Here is a 16,357-nt window from a genome sequence, read left to right as displayed (position 1 = left end):
ATTTGGTTGATCTATCAATATATAGGGGAGACCGGGGTTATATTGTCTATAAAAAATTGATGTGTTGTAAAAAATAGACAAAGCAATTTTTCCAAAAATGTTTAAACGTAATTTCATCTTTACATATATCTCTACGGTAAGAAAAAATTATTTAAGAAAAAAAATCATTTAGTTTTTAATTAATGAGAAATTTAAAAAAATGGAAATTTAAATTTTATGAAAAACACCCGGGGTAGCTATTATTCTTTCACGTTACGTGTCATCGCTTCTTTATTTTTAGATTTTTAAAAAAAATTTATATAAAAGTGTTGATTCGTAAATAAATAAAAATAAATTTTCAAATATGTTAAATTTAATAGGGTTCATATATATCACATATATCACCCGGAAGTACTTGTTGTCACTTAAATCTGTCACATAATTATAAAAAATAAGCCAATCATCTTCATATTGTCACTAGTGGTCCTAGACAAACTAGTGGCTTCTAATGTTTGTATAAATTTAGTTGGATTTTTTTTTATTCAAAATAATCCCTTTAAAAATGGCTAATACGCACCACACCAAAACCTGCCCCAGATCTTCACGATTAATTAAAATATAATTTTAAGATATTAAATTAGTATAAATTGTGTCAATATTTTTATATATGATAAAATATATATTTCTTTATCATTTAGAATTAATATTAAGTCTAAACAACGTTTATAAAAAAAGTTATTAGTGAAAATGTAAAATTTTAAAAAGTCTTTGGGTATGTTTAAATTTAAATTTGCATTTAAAATTTTTCATGAGCAATTTTGTCCGAAACATTTTTGTACCCACTTAAGCACCTTATTAAAATACATATTTGGCTTAAATTTCAAAACTTAAACTTTATTAATTTTTAATTATTTGAGAAGGAAATACCTACCCCGGGAACACACTCTCCCCGGTCTCCCCTACATTAAAAATGCCAAATTTGATAACTTTAATGCTTAGAATATATATATATTATTAATAATAACTAGACATGTGCGCCGCAGGTCAAATGCGCCGCCAATGATTTTTGACCACGCCGACATAGCCGCCAAAAAATGTCGGCGCTCAACACCGCCGATATAAAAATTCGGCGGCGTGGCGGCGTGATATATATTTTTTATTATTATAAATAATATTAATGAATTGTAATTAAAGGAAAAATATTAAATATTTTTTTGTATTATTAAAAAATTCCATTTTATTTTTTATAATCAATAAATATTATTTGCTAAATTTGATTCGTAACAATCATATAATACATGTTCGCACAATTTGGGCAGGTCTGTGACCAACGTGCTAGATAAAATAAGATTAGGACATTAAAATAGAAAAGGTATTGATATTATTCTAGATTTTATTCTCTTAATTTTTGATGCTTTAAATATCTTTAATAATACCATAACTCGTTAATATAAAATTTATTTTTTATCATAAAAGGAAATTTTAATCAATGATTTTTATTTTGTTGCCATTATAACATATATAAAATAGCAGGACTAAAACATTTATAATGGATGCAGCATTGCAATACTCTGTAACAAAATATAGTATATCCTTGCAAGCAAAGCCTTTTTTTGCATGGAAACATTTTGGATCCTTAATATTAAATACTGACACAAATGATAAGAGAACCAGTGTTGCTACAGATAAAGTCTTTTGTAATATATGCTTGCAAATAGAACAAAGATGGTGAGGATGAAAATAATTATTCACTTTCAGAGTAAATTTTTTGAACATTTTAAAAATATTTGTGAATTTTTTAATTAGTTATCCAATCAAATCTTTTTCAAAAAATATCAACATGATTTATCATGTAAAGAAGAAATATCTAAAAAAAATTTAAGTTATTTTTCAAACCCATTGTAAAAGATACAACTGACCCTATAAAAGATAAAAAATGGATTCTGGTAAAAAAAACTGTTGAATTTTTATCCATCCAAAAAGGAGTTACTTTAAATTTATCCTTATTATTTCGTAGTGAAATTAAAAATTATTTAATTGTAAAAGAATGTAATATTCCTCCCATAGCATCCCTTAAACAAAATATGCTTACTAAATTTGATCATAGATTTCCAATAACCGATCTTTAGGTAGTATTTTAAAATATAAATTATTTTTTATATTATTTCTCTTTGTTCTATTTTTTTACTTAGGTGTTAGGAGCACATTTGATCCTCGTTTTCAACTTATAAACATAGTAAATAAAAATTTAAAGGAAAAAAAATATTACTCCGGTGCAATTTTTATGTCAAGTTAATAAACTACCAAATCAAATTTATTGTATAATTTAGAAACAAAAAATAATCAGAAATTATTAACTGGCAAGAAGTCAAATACATTAAATTAGCAAGGAATATTTTATTCACTCTCTACGGCCTTACACTGACGAATTAAAGGAATGTGAAACGACGGAAGTTGCTTCAAAACTCGATTATCTTAAGTCATTGGCTACGAAACATCATCTATTCATAACAATAACCTGGAACAAGAAGACTATAGTTTAGAAAAAGAGTGTATTTTCGCCTTATAATTATAGTAAAAGATGTCTTAGATTTTTGGAAGATAAGAGCATTGGATCTTCCTAAACATTCAATATTAGCTAGAAAGGTCTTGTGCGTTCAAGCTACTAGCACACCCAGCGAGCGTGTATTTTCCATAGCTGGGCTCACTCTAAACTCTAAAAAATCATTATTATGTCCTATAAATCTAATACATGATAATTATAACTTAATAAAATCATTAAATTATAGTTATAAACATAATAAACATAAATTTTATTTTAAAATGAACTTATAATTTTAATTTAAAAAAAGCTAGAAAAATATTTGACGCCGCCGCCGATTTTTGTGGCGGCGTTTAAATAGATTTGCCGCCGCCAGCCAATCATTTTGCTGTCGGCGCAAAAATTGGCTTATATTAACAAAATATTTCATTTAATCTTATATTTGCTAAAAATCGGATAAGTGCGAAAAAATAAATTTTTTCAGTTCCAACACTTCGCAATTATTCGGTTTTGACTGTAAATATTTACAAATAATTTTAAATATTTATAAAAAAGTTTTAAATTTATGAATAATGTCGAATATATAGGAATTTTGAATATGATAAAATCAAATTATACGAATAATTTCGAATAATTCGATCTAATAGATAAAAAACTATTCGACTAATAATATATTTCTCTTATTCGTATTCAATTCCAATTGTTATTCGTAAAATACGAATCGAATCGAATATCAAATAATTCGGCATAGATAAAGTAGTTTCGGAAAAATGATTTTGATAGGTGTAGTAAATTAGAAATTATATTTGTAATTGAACGACTGTACATATTATTTTAATATTGATATAATAAAAATATATATCTAGGTTTATAATGTATTATTATGAATTACTAATATATTTTTAGCCGGCTAAAAATTCGGCTGAATAAATTCGATAATTATATATGTTTTTATTATATCTGTGTATATAATATTATATTTGGTAATATTTAACTACCTAACACATTTTTTTATATTATCATCATCCATGTTTTTATATGTTATTCTGGGATGTGTATGTGTGTTACGAATAAAAGAAAAGAATGAAATATTTTAAATTACTAAATAATCTTCTCAATAATATCTTTGGATAATATATTCCACCATTTTGATCACAAAGTAGAGTATACTGCACCGTAAATAGTGATCATTTCGCAGCAGTGATAATAAAATGGTGATGTCGTTCGCGGTACCAATTTTGTAAAAGTGTTTTAATCTTAATTAAAAAATAATAAGTGTATCGTCGTTAATGGCAATATCCTATAATTAATTTGCAAATTTCTGTTTTCCTCTTCTTTTTATTCTTTTAAAATAAATTCATACATTAAAATAATCCACGAATAACAAACTAATCTTTACAATTTCTTTTTATTTAATAAATATAATCAATTGGTAATTTCTAAATTAATATATCTGCTAAAATAAATCACTTATCAAATAAAATATATGTAAAATGAAAACTACAGCAGTAACAATGTTTAAATGCATTTAGTTAAATCACATTCATCTTCTTTCATTTATATAATATATAAATATTAAGAAAAAACTTAAATTTTGGAACTTGGGCCTAAATTATCCTTTCGTGTTAATCTAATTAGATTGTCGCATATCCTGTCTTTATAGCCCAAAAACCTTAATTTTGTACCCCCTTCCTCATAATTTGAAATTTTAATTTTCCTTGGGGGCATTTTTTAAATTGGTGATTTCTTTTCAAATTAAATATTTTTATATTATCAACATTATATATCAATTAATACCAAGTTTATTGTTTTTTTCTTTAAATACTTATTTTATTAGAGATTAGGCAAATCTTAAAAACACACATAATTATTCTTGGCGAAATAAACAAGTTTATATACATAAGTTATTAATAAGCTTTTATAATAATCAGAGACCTGCAGAGGTACCATTTGTACGGCCCTTTAAAAAATTTTTACGGCCCGGCCCGAATATTTTAAAAAAAATTGAGGGGGGGCCGGCCCGGCATGGATTTAAAAAAAATTGGGGGGGGGGCGGTCCGGCCCGGCATGGATTTAAAAAAAAAATATTTTTTAAAATTATATTCCACCTGGTATATACAAAAAATTCATTATTTCGTATTTTATCATATTCGGCGAGTATTATCATTTTATAAGTAAGCATATTAGCTAATGTTGTTAAACGGCTCGTTTTGAGCCGATTTTTAAAAACGGCTAACTCAATATTTTCACCAGAAAAATATTGACTAAGCCTCGAAATTTCGATACTATATGTCTAGACCTTTGCTCCTTCTATGAGCAAAATTTTCAGGCTTGCATAATATTTTTCTGGATAAAACACTGAGTTAGCTATTTTTAAAAATCGGCTCAAAACGAGCCGTTTAACAACACTAATTTTATTTTTTATTCTAAACAGATATTTAGTATATTACAAATTAATACTATAAAAAATTTGTGTAAATAATATTTTCAGAATATACTATGTATTTATAAAAAAAAAAAATGATATTTTAATTAATAAAAAATATAACATATATTATATAATAAATAATGTATTTAATCCTTTGCATATGTATTTATTCCATGGCAGGAAAATTATAATTTTATTATGTAATAAAATAAAACTAGTATATTTTTTTTAGAGATGCCATTTAGCCATATACTCCAAATATAAGCTATATTTAAAACAACACATAAAAAAACCTGCAAATTCTAATACCATAAAAAATTATTCAACTTATTATATCAGATTCATTTAATGCAATTAATATAAAACCGATAATGACCTGGGCAAAACTACTACTATTATCTATATTATAATTTTCCGATGTCCTCACTACGTCATCGTGACGTCATGTCATCGGTACGTATTTATTTATATTTTTTATTTGTTGATTTTATTTATTTATTTTTTTCATATACAAACAGATGATCCTATAACTTAAGTTTTCTATGCAACTGTAGGATGCCATATTAAAAGCTTAAATATTCGTATAATTTATCATCACAAAATTTTACAACCTATGCAAGTATTGGTCAAAGTATTACATTAAATATATCTATTTACAAAATATTACAACTTATTGTTTATTATTTTTTTTTCTAAACAAACAGATGATCCTATCTTAAGTTTTCTATGCAACTGTAGGATGCCATATTAAAACTTTAAATATTCTTATAATTTATCATTAAAAAATATTACATTGGATGTCAAAGTAATACATTAAATATATCTATTTACAAAATATTATAAATTATTAATATTTTATATAGAAATTCAATTTAACTTGTACATCAGAGATTTTTTCTCCATAACCTAATTTTTGGAGTTATCTCCAATAATACGAGGTAATATTTGTTATTTCTTATATTAATATTAGGGCAGACCTGATTTTGTCATGATTCTTTGTGTATTTTCCTTTTTATATTTTAACAGTCATTTTTTATAATATTATATTTTCATGAACGTTTGTAATATTGCCGCAGAACAGTAATAATTCATTATAAATTTAATATCTCCAGGCTTGGGAAAATTTTTTCAAAATTATTATGGGTTGGACTAGGCTTAAAAAATATTTCTCAAAATTAATATTGGCTTGGTTTTCAAAATTATTAGGGATTGAGGTGGGCGTGAGAAAATTTTTTTAATTTATTAATATCTTGGATGCTTGGAAATTTTTCGCAATAGTACAAAAAATGTATAAAAATCATTAAGCATTATTACTCAAGAAGCTGCTATTAGTGAAAATAATTGTAAATGTACATAATATTTTCATTATAACATTATATTACAATATTCATGAGTATTGGATATCAAAGTAATACATTAAATATATCGTTTTTACAAAATATTACAAATTATTTATATCATCATTAATATTTTATACATTTACTCAATAAAATACCAACAGTCTTAATTTATTTTTAAATAGTATTTTTATCTCTGATGAATATTTTGTCTAACTAACTGAAAAATATACAAAGTACATTTTTAATATTTAACTAAATTAATATAAAAATTTTTTAGGATCCTACTTTTTTAAAAGCTTACCATTTTGTCGGATCCACCATTGCTCTATTATCTCTTCTGAACATTTTGTATATTGCTCAAAAAAATATACATAGTACATTATTTTTATTATAAATAATTTTATATAGGATTTTATATCTATTCCAAAAAATCAATATATATTACAATTTTTATTTTTATTCAATTAAATTATATATTTATTTCTTAAGGATCCTACCTTTTTTAACAATACTCCATTTTATTCTTTCAATAAAACATACTAAACGGAGTTTTCTATTTTTAAGATTTTATATTTATTCCAAAAAAAATACATAATACGGTATTAATATATTATTTAAATTATTCTATACCTATTCACACATGGATCCTACCTTTTTTAACAATACTCCTTTTTATTCTTTCAATAAAACATACTAAACGGAGTTTTCTATTTTTAGGATTTCATATTTATTCCAAAAAAAATACATAATACGGTATTAATATATTATTTAAATTATTCTATACCTATTCACAAGGATCCTACCTTTTTTAACAATACTCCCTTTTATTCTTTCAATAAAACATACTAAACGGAGTTTTCTAATTTAGGATTTTATATTTATTCCAAAAAAAATACATAATACGGTATTAATGTATTATTTAAATTATTCTATACCTATTCACAAGGATCCTATTTTTTTTAAGTTTGTCAATTGGTCTCTCCGAATGGTATTTTATTTTAATCCTACCTTATAAAATTAACTTAAGAATTTATTTTTTTTACTTTAGAAAACTATCTCCATCTTATTTCCTCTTTATAATTGTTCAAATATTGATATATCAGCCATTAATAATGAACAAATGCAAAATAAACCTTTAGAATATCATAATAGGCTTGATAAGTCCTCCAAATAATTTTTTTGATGATAGCCCTTTAACTACTAGAAATATGCATCTAATATTGACCCATCTACTGGTTTACATTATTTTAATGTTTGTTTCATTACAACAATAGTTTATTTATATTTTTGCCTGATTTCTTTATTTGTCTAGGCTAACCTAACCTTAATCCCTCACATTGCTATAAAACATGATGAATCTATTATTAAAGATAGGCAAAAAAAATAATGAGGATAAAACAAACGCTTACCCGTTCTAGAGTTACTGTAGCCAAAATAATAAAGAACTACGCTTGAAATGAACTCCTCTGGAGGTTTATTTTTTTTTTATCTTATGTTTTATATCTATGTTTATTTTATTTTCACTCAGTTCTCTAAATGATATTTCTATCACCACTACCACAATCCCTATGCCACCTCTGCCTATTTTTTAACAAATATAAGCATTTAATTCGTACTATCATTCACTTCACTAGGAGTTAATATAAATATTACTTTATCCGATTCTCTGAGAAACTTTAATGAATATTTAGAGGAATGTTCAAACTTGAATTTAGAGTACAGCCAATTTCATCAACTTTATTAATGGAAAAATATGCAGTAGTTCTGTCGTGGCCTTTATAACAATACTTACGACCGTTTTACGGTTGAGTTAACATTGTCGTTCATGATTCTATTTTAGAGGGGGATACCAATGCTGACATTGACAGAAATATCATTTTGCGTTCTTCTTTTACCAGTATCCCAAGGCATAGGCATATCATCTTTATCATGACGTAATGTGTTTTGTACACTGCTTTGATAATCCGTCATTACTTTCATCTACAACCCTAAATGATATGAAATTATACATTAATTATTTCCTCTCCATACGACCGCCCAGATTTATTTTGTCGCTTTTTCCATCAAAAATTAAAATGTTAACAAGGATTTGCTCTTAATTTTATCAAATACATAATAACTAATCCTCATTATTTTTTAAAAAATTATCCTAAATTTATATGTCAATAAAAAAAATATCTTAAAAAATATTTAAATAATTTGCATATAAGTTTCAATAGTGTTTACAGGCATTTTTGTAATTTAAATAGATAGCATTTTTTTTTATTTATTTAACATAAAAATATATATCCCTTATCATTCTTTGACAAATAATTTCGGAAATGCAAGACATATATTAAATTTATCTGAAAAACAACAATAACGCTATATAATAAACAACAATTTATTTTTTAGATATATTTTAATTTATCATATACAAAAAAGTATAAGAGTCGGTTATTTTAATTTTATTTGTCATGATTCTTTAATAAGTGGTTTGCCCAGGCCTTCCCAGTTTCCCTTAATACGGAATTTACATGTTTTTTTTGCATATTAGACTAATTGGTAAATCAGATATTTCTCCTTCATGTGATGATAAATCAATTAAAAATTTAACTATATCCGAGGTGGGAAAAAATTTTTAAAATTATAATGGGTAGGACTGGGCTTCGAACCTCAAAATTAATATTAGCTTGCACCTGACTTGAGAATATCTTTTACAAATTATTAAAGGTTGAGCTGGGCCTGATAAACATTTTTCAAAATTATAAGATCTAGGTTGCTTCCTAATATTGTGAGCTTAAACCTGGCATGACATATATCGTAAAATGAATAAAAATTTCATTCCCCGTCATTTTTGACGAGCTTTCTACTAGTAAGATATAATATACCAACTAGAGGTGGTGCGACAATAATATATAAAATCTTAATTAATTTCTTTTATCATATCATATCACTCTGGTTCTTATTTTATAGTTACAAAATGTTTCATTTCTAATATGGCATCCCTGCCCTGTAAATAACTTAAGGCTTCAATACATTTGCATAATTTCTTCTAAAGATTTTTAGTATTTTGTTTTATCAATTTATCTTGCATAATAAATTCTGATATAAGTTAATATAGTGAGTGTTATGGCTATGACTGCAAATTAACCAGCATCTATAATTTTTGTGGCTATATAATTTAAGATTATTATTACAGCTGCTGAGAGCATATGATTGCATATTTTATAAGCAATAATGGTCAACTGTGTAGTTGTTTATATATCATTAAAAATGGAGGATGATCTTTTAGAAATTTAATATCTCACATTTTTTTTCTCAATTACTTATCTAGCTTCCATCATGTCATTTAGGAGGAAACTCTAACCACCATATAGTTTTATGATTTTGATTGGTCGTTTATATTCTCTTCTCCAAGAATTGTTGATTTGGTTAGGCCTATAAATTTTTCCTTATTAGTCCATTCTATAAAACATTGTCTAAAAATGGTAATAGAGTGTTATATTAGTTTCTTGACCTTTTGTCAATGTAAGTTGCTAATTTTATAATATGTATTTTTTTATTATCAATTGAGATGTATGAATTAATTAACTTTTTTTATCACTTGTAATTCTTTAGATGCAAAATTTATATCAGCAATGAAAATATTTTATGCTGTAATAAATAGATTTTGTATTAAAAAATAATATTTTTAGAAATGTCTTATATTGTTTTAATTATATTTTGTATGCATCTATAATATATATAAAAGCCTTGTCACAAAAATAGCGTTACGCTCTCATGTCACACTTTTCATGTCCCACTTTATAATATATATTCAAAAAATCGCTAATTTTGAAAAGTGCCTGTGGCCCAATCGGGCAAGAACTTCGCTTACCAATCTAGATGGATTATTGGACTTGGGTTCGAATCTCGGCAAATGTTTTTTTCTTAATCTCGTAAGATATATTTTTTTCTTAATCTGATAAAATTAATTGATACGATTCAGTACGAGATTTATTTAAATACTTCTTTAATTCTTGAATTTATGTATAATTTAAAATTTAAACCATTATATGGGGAATCAGAATTTTCTCTTTTATTTGATGAGGGATGAATCAGAAATTTTCCTATCTTATGAGGTGTTATTTAAAAATTTATATTTATTTAGGGTTATTCTAAAATTTTCCATTATTTTTTAAAATATGTTAATAAAGTATATATTTAGTAATTTTAATTTATGTGTACAATTAAAAAGTCTTTTAAAATAAATTTTTATCCATTTGTATTTTATAATCCTATTTATTCTTGCAGATGAGAGTTTTATGTTAAAACCCTTAAGAAGGAAGGATTCATTCCACATTAAATTTTATACAACTTTATATAATTAGGTAATTTTTATGCAAAAGTAAATATTTGCATCTCTCTTATCTTTTCTGAAATTGGCCTTTCTACATGCATTCCATAGTTTTGTTTATTTTCTCATAACTTCATAATTTAATTGTAGAATGTATATTTTTTATAACTTATAACATTTTTGATTAAATGTATAAGCTTTTTGTTTAACTTATATATAATTTGATTATGATTGAAGTTAACCTCCATTATTTGTTAACTTAGAATATCTTATGTTTTAAATTTAATTTTATATTTTGTAACTAATTATAAATCAGTTGGAAGGGTGGTGGTTTGTTTAAAATTTAAATTAGGATAAACATATTAGCATGGTGTACTTTAATATGTATTCATGAATTTCCTATAAATACCAGGAGCAGGAATCAGATATTTCCCATTTCATTTGATTATAATTTTGAAAGATTTTCCCAATAATATAAAATAGCAAAAAAATATGTACATATTAGAAAGATTTAATTTATATAAACCCTTTACATCAGGCTCAGGCCTATTTTTCTGGATCCAAGAAAAAATAAATTATTCTGAGTTTTTCTGGGCTTGAGAAATATTTTTCACAATTAATATGGACTTGGACGTAGCTTAAGAAACATTTTTCAAAATTAATATAGTCTTAGATTCCTGAAAAAGTTTTAATTTTAAATATGGGTTAGAAATTGGCCTAAAAATTTCTTTTGGAGACATGGCCAGGCCTGATCAAATACCAAGGCCCATGCAACTTTCATACTAATTGTATTTTTAAATGCATTGTGACTTTTTATATATTTTATTTCAGTTCTCAACTATCAAAATTATTATGGTCTTTTTGAAAAAATTTTCCCAAGTGCGTGGACCTGGCTTGTGAATTTTTTTAATATTAGGCATAGGTGTAATATTTAACACAGAATATTTATATGGCCCTCAGGTAAAAGCTAATTTAAATATATTTTTATAAAAAAATATTCATTCTCAGTCTTAATGGGTTGGCCTTTGTCTGAAGTAGGGGTGAGCTGGGTTAAAATAGAATAAAAAATAGATATGGTTTTTAGAGATTTACCTATCTCCCGGGTTGGGAACAGAGTTGCCATTTTTAGTTTACACGCAGACATTTCTCTCCCGCAAAACTACCGCAATTGCAAATCTCCCGCAAAAATCTACCGCAATTTTTTAATTTCTCCCGCAATTTTTTTTTAGTATTTTAAAATTTTTAATATATAAATAAAATTTTTGAGAGACATTAATTGATTATATTTATATTTTCAAAATAATTTTAAATATTTATTCGAAAAACATGTCTAGTTTGTAAATTTCTTTCTATCCTGTTTTATTTTTATCCAATAATAAATCAACATCATTTCGTTCATATAAGTCAGTACACGAGAGTATATCAACATCGATTGCAATACAAAAATATTCTCAAATAATAAATAATACAGATGCAACTACATTTGCGGAAATCGTATACAACTATCATGTAAACATTCACAGAACTATATCCTCACAATGTGGGTCGAATCTTTTTCTCATGCTATTTAACGACTCCAATATAAATGCAAACCTTACTTGTTAGTACCTGAATCCTAGAGGTCAATTCTAGACGATTTGAAATATGGGCATTCATATTCAATTCTAACAGATGTATCTAATAAGGGAAATATAAATATTTCCCTTGATCCTTCGTTATTTCAACAAGAATAAGAACATTTCCATAAAACTGTTTAAATTTATTCCTCGGATAGTTAAAAATCCAACAATGTAGCAAGCCACATAATGGTAAATATAGCTGCTTCAGGTTTATCAAGGATTAGCATGTCAGCTTTCTGCGCTGATAATGCCTCTCAAAAACCAAAGTTACCGGATTGAGACAGCACAATAATGAATTAATACCAATTGGCTGTATTATATGCCATATACTACATAATTCTTGCAAGAAGGCAATAATGTACTATCTGTGGATGTCGAAATAATTGTGCCTAAATGTTTTAACGAATTTAGTCATCAAATAAAAAAGTTAATGTATAAAGAGTTTTTAAAATTTTACAAACCCTTAAAACAATACAAGATTTTAAAAGCTGTCCTAAAATATTGAAAATTTTTTTCGAGTATAAAACGGCAGAAGCATAATTGGGATTCGTTTCACATGTAGGAAATCTACTTCATGCAGTTAATATTCAGTTGCAATCAGAATATTCTTTATAAAAAAGATTCATAAAATCATGCTACAGCTCTGTTCATCTCTACAGTTAAAAATTGTTAATAAATTTTATGGCGCTATTGCTAAAAATATTATAATAAAATGTTCATATAATACTCTAATTAATACATTTTTAAATGAAGCAGATATTTTTATTGAGACAATTTTAGAATATTTACAATCAAAATTTGATTTTAATAACTCTATTTACAAATGTATAAATATTATGACCTTGAAACAGAAACCATCAATTGATGGTTTTTATAATTTAATAAATATATTAAAAATACTGAAAGACATTGATTTCTTGTTTGAGGAGATTGTAATTCTCTCTATTTTTATGATTCGCCAAAATACTTAAAGTTAGATGGTCTAAAAGCAGAGGAGAAATGGGTAGAATATTTTCATAATAGCGATAAATCCCCATGCTTGGAAAAAATATGCGAGTATGTCTTCTCCTTACCTCATTCTAATGCCTCATCCGAGCGTTTTTTAGCCTGATGAGGACTGCCTGGAAAAAGGAGAGAAATCGGATTGCTTTAACAACATTAGAGGCCGAGCTAATGGTTAAACAAATATATAATATGTCATGCCCAGGATTGCCATGTCTCCCCCCATCAGCGGGAGACTCTTGCAATTTTTTAGTATACATGCAGACATCTCTCTCCCGCAAAACTACCGCATTTGGAAATCTCCCGCAAAAATCTACCGCAATTTTTTAATTTCTCCCACAATTTTTTTTAAAAGTTTTTAACTTTTTTAATATATCTATGTTATAATTTTCCCATGTCCTCACTGCGTCATCGTGACGTCAGGTCATCGCTACGTCATGTCACCAATACGTCATGTCACCAATACGTCATTTCACCAATACGTCATTTCACCAATACGTCATGTCACCAATACGTCATGTCATCGATACGTCATGTCATCGGTACGTATTTTTATTTATTTTATTTGTTGATTTTATTTATTTATTTTATACAAACAGATGATCCTATAGATTAAGTTTTCTATCAACTGTAGGAGGCTATATTAAAACCAATTGTCAAAGTAATACATTATTTACTAAATATTACAAATTATTAATATTTTATATAGAAATTCAACTAGGAGTTAACTCGTAGATTAATTAGTAAACCAGAGATTTCTCATTCATTAATTATAAATTTAATATCATTGGGAAATTTTTTCAAAATAAATGCAACTGTAGGAAGCCATATTAAAACCAATTGTCAAAGTAATACATTATTTACTAAATATTACAAATTATTAATATTTTATATAGAAATTCAATTTAACTGAGTTAACTTATAGATTAATATAGATTAATTGGTAAATCAGAGATTTCTCATTCATTAATTATAAATTTAATATCTCTAGGCTTGGGAAAATTTTTTCAAAATTATTATGGGTTAAACTGGGCTTAAAAAATATTTCTCAAAGTTAATATTTGGTTTTCAAAAATTATTAGGGATTGAAATGTGCTTGAGAAAATCTTTTAAAATTATTAAGATCTTGGATGCTTGGAAATATTTTCCAAATATTGTAGGCTTGAACCTATATTGGGATTTTTTTAGTTAAATGTTAGTCTTATGTTAATATTTTTATAAAGAAATATTTTTTACCTGTAGACTAATTGGTAAATCAGAGATTTCCCCTAAAGATTATAACCAATGATAAAACAAGAACTGCAACCAATGTGGTATATCGTGAGGTTATATCCGATTAATCCCGGTTTATACGCATAAGAGTGGACATTACTTGGTATGATATTATTTTATAATTTAAACAATTTTATATTATTTAAGCATCCTTTTGTCGGGCCGCACAATATACCCTTTTATCTCTGATGAATATTTTGTCTAACTGAAAATTATACAAAGTACATTTTTAAAATTTAACTAAATTAATATAACAATTTTTAAGGATCCTACTTTTATAAAAGCTTACCATTTTGTCGGATTCACCATTGCTCTATTGTCCCTGCTGATTATTTTGTATAACGCACAAAAAAATATACATAGTACATTATATTTATTATAAATAATTTTATATATGATTTTATATCTATTACAAAAAATCGAATATTTTTTTATAATTTAAATAAATTTATATTATTTTAGGCATCCTACGTATTTTTAGGGCTATCCATTTTCTCGGGCCGTTCAATATGCCCTTTTATTTCTGATGAATATTTTGTCAAACTAACTGGGTAATATAGAAAGTACAATTTAAATATTTAACTAAATTAATATAACAATTTAAGGATCCTACTTTTTTAAAAGCTTACCATTTTGTTGTATCCACCATTGCTCTATTATCCCTGCTGATTATTTTGTACAATGCTCAAAAAAATTTACATAGTACATTATTTTTATTATTATTATTTTTATATATGATTTTATATCTATTCTAAAAAATCGAATATTTTTTTATAATTTAAATAAATTTATATTATTTTAAGCATCCTACATATTTTTAAGGCTATCCATTTTGTTGGGCCGCACATTATGCCCTTTTATCTCTGATGAATATTTTGTCTAACTGAAAATTATACAAAGTACATTTTAAAAATTTAACTAAATTAATATAACAATTTTTAAGGATCCTACTTTTTTAAAAGCTTACCATTTTGTCGGATCCACCATTGCTCTATTATTCCTGCTGATTATTTTGTACAATGCTCAAAAAAATTTGCATAGTACATTATTTTTATTATTATTATTTTTATATATGATTTTATATCTATTCTAAAAAATCATTATATATTACAATATTTATTTTTATTCAATTAAAATTATGGTTTCTACCTTTTTAAACAATACTCCTTTTTTTTCTTTCAATAAAAAATACTAAACGTGGTTTTCTACTTTTCTATTTTTATGATTTTATATTTATTTATTCCAAAAAAATACATTTATTTAAATTATTCTATACTAATTCACAAAGATCCTATTTTTTTTTTAAGTTTGTCAATTGATCTCTCCGAATGGTATTTAATTTTATTCCTACCTTATAAAATTAACTTGGGAATTATTTTTACTTTAGAAAACTATCCCCATCTTATTTCCTCTTTATAATTGTTCAAATATTGATATATCAGCCATTAATAATGAACAAACGCAAAATAAACCTTTAGAATATCATAATAGGCTTGACAAGTCCCCCCAAAAACTTTTTTGATGATATCTCTCCAACTACGAGATATATGCATCTAATATTGACCCATCTACTGGTTTACAGTATTTTAATGTTCGTTTTATTTCAATAATAATGTTAATTTATAATTTTGCCTGATTTCTTTATTTGTCTAAGCTAACCCAACCTTAATCCCTCACATTGCAAAACATGATGAATCTATTAAAGATAAGCAAAGAAAATAATGACGAATAAACAAACGCCTTGTCCGTTCTAGAGTTACTGTTAGCCAAAATAATAAAGAACTACGCTTGAAATAAACTCCTCTGGAGGTTTATTTTGTTTTTTTTATCTTATGTTTTATATTTATGTTTATTTTA

The sequence above is a fragment of the Gordionus sp. m RMFG-2023 genome, chromosome 1, assembly GCF_954871325.1.
Source record: "Gordionus sp. m RMFG-2023 chromosome 1, tfGorSpeb1-WG-v2, whole genome shotgun sequence".
Classification (NCBI taxonomy): domain Eukaryota; kingdom Metazoa; phylum Nematomorpha; class Gordioida; order Chordodea; family Parachordodidae; genus Gordionus; species Gordionus sp. m RMFG-2023.
Note: the sequence above shows the minus strand (reverse complement) of the source record.